This window comes from Terrapene carolina, unplaced genomic scaffold, assembly GCF_002925995.2.
Source record: "Terrapene carolina triunguis isolate 2854851 unplaced genomic scaffold, T_m_triunguis-2.0 Scaffold57, whole genome shotgun sequence".
NCBI lineage: Eukaryota > Metazoa > Chordata > Testudines > Emydidae > Terrapene > Terrapene triunguis.
The window spans coordinates 624,239-626,634 of record NW_020664408.1 but is presented as its reverse complement, the minus strand read 5'-3'; positions in this window follow the sequence as shown (position 1 = coordinate 626,634).

The following is a 2,396-nucleotide window of genomic DNA, read 5'->3' as shown; positions in this document are numbered from 1 at the left end:
TGGATTAGCTTGTCTTTGATCCAGCAGAATATTCACAATGTCCAAATTCATACACAGGAAGTGCAATGTTCAGTGACTCCCTCATTCCCGCAAGGGTTAGAAGAGGTTTTCCCTACTAGGTTCATCTAATAATATTTTACGTGGAAATAGCTCCTTTCACTTTAAAGGATCCCAAAGCAGCTTGCAAAGTTTGGCTCTAATGCCCCCATTTTGTGCATAAACGTGTCTATTGAGACTCATGGTGTCAAGAAGTGCACCAGAAATTGGAGGTTACATACCTGTGACCCACCTTGTAAGGCTCTTGGGAAAACAGGCAGGAAATGGGAATGTCGAGTGGAAATGAACATTGGAAAGGGTGAGAAAAGCTAGGGAGAGTAATGTGTGAGTAAGTAAACAGAGAGGGAAGAGAATATGTTAGGGAATTTCTCACTCACCGTATTTCGAAATTATGTCCGTGGCCTCAATATAATATATGACAGGGATGATATATCCTGCTATATTTTGTGTCAGAAATAGCTCTGTGTAGTCCACTTTGTAAGTGTGTGTTCTTTGTCTCCATCTACAGAGGATGTGAGTCTAATACAGCCCCCAGCTACAGAGACTAGCTCTTTTGTTCAAGTTGCAAAGATTTGTGCTTTCTGATCTAGAGGTCACTTATTCAGTCCATGCTGTTGACCAAGATGGTGGTCATCACGTATATGGGGGTTGACTAGGATTCAAATTGCATCTGAGAGGTTGGGATGAGCTTCCTTTGTCCAGAAGAAAATATGTAACCCACTGGTAAGATATGTGTGTTATTGTTGTGGTTACAGAGCTAGGGGCACCTCTGTCACCTACCTGGTCTTGCTGACTTCATCTTTTCAAGTTCAGCTTTGTGCATTTACCTCTCCCGGGGCAGAATTCGTCAATTCTCCCACTCTTAGATGGGGCCCTGGGTATCAGCACCCTGGGTAACAATCATGCTTAGCCAGTACAGGTCGGACTGAGTTCTGGTCCTGCATTTCTTTCCTTCAGTAGTCTGTATCCAGTGACAAAACAGCCTTCTTAAAACAAAGTATTGTTTGTTTTGCAGTAGGAACAAAGCATAAGAGGTTAAAAAAGATTTTAAATCAAAAATAGCCTCCATGCATGTCTATCTTACCTAAAGGCTTACCATCCCCCAGTGGTGACTTGGGCAGGCTTCTTCAGACACTCCAGCAGGTGCCTGCCCATCGGTCTGGTTCCCCCCAGATAAACACCTCTTTCTGGAGAGGGAGAGACCTTTTTTAGATTGCCAGAGTTCCTTTGTTCTGTGTTCCCAGGCTTCGGCCATTATGATTGGCAGGGGAGGAGAAGGTAAAATTTTCAAATATTCCTGACTTTTTCCCTCAAGTGTTTATGATGGGGTGGATTATCTTGAGCCATTCATATATATTCATGCAGTAAACATCCCAGTAATCAGGTCAACATACAGCAGTCGTAACTTGTTCCAGAGCAGTGCCACATCTGTCACAGTTATGTGTTCCCCTCTGCGTGCCTGATCGACAGAGGACATGGCTCTTTAGCTCAAGCTCTGGAGGTTCCTGGTTCAGTGCCTCATCATCTAATCAGTGTATCTGCAAAGTGTACATCACTCATTTTTACCAGAGGATGCTTTCCAGAGCCATCACTTATGGACTATATTCCCAGATCTAGGGTTAATTGATAGAAAACAGTGCAAAATAATGTTTAGCACTCTGGAGTAAATCCATAGAAGTCAAGGGAGTTGCTACCTATTTAAGCCGACATAATGAGAGAAGAATTTGGTCTTTAGGCTATCTCCTTTAAATGATTAATGGGCAGAAATCCAACAGGTTTAGTATGGCTGCATGTCTCACTTCAAAAACCTTGAGTCACATCATTGAACTCTTAGCTGATAAATATGATTTTCCCTTTTGCTGCACAGAAAATGCCAGAAATCACCCTCCCTCCCCTTTTCAGCTTGTCTTCTTGTCTGCAAAGGGTGATGCAGCAAGCTGCTGCTATCGCTATGGAATCACAGAAGCAGCTCTGCTCAGCAGGAATTTTAATGCATGTGCATGCATTGAGTTTCATGTGACATGCATCTGTTATGCATTTTTCATGGAGCAGACACAAATCAGGCGGAAATTGTCCTGAAATACAGTAGTGAATGACAAATAGAAAAATCATGATAAGAGGTATTCACTGCATTTGGGAATTCAGGACCTGATCCAACATCCATTGAAATCAGTAGAAAAATGCCCATTGACTTCACTGGGCTTTGGATCAGGCCTTTAATAAGTAACTATGCACATTAATTGTACAGAGGGAACAGGAAACACTGCAAGTTTGGACTCATGAGTTTCTGCCTGATGGATCATTCAGTTACACAGAACCGCACCCATGGGAAGACAAGT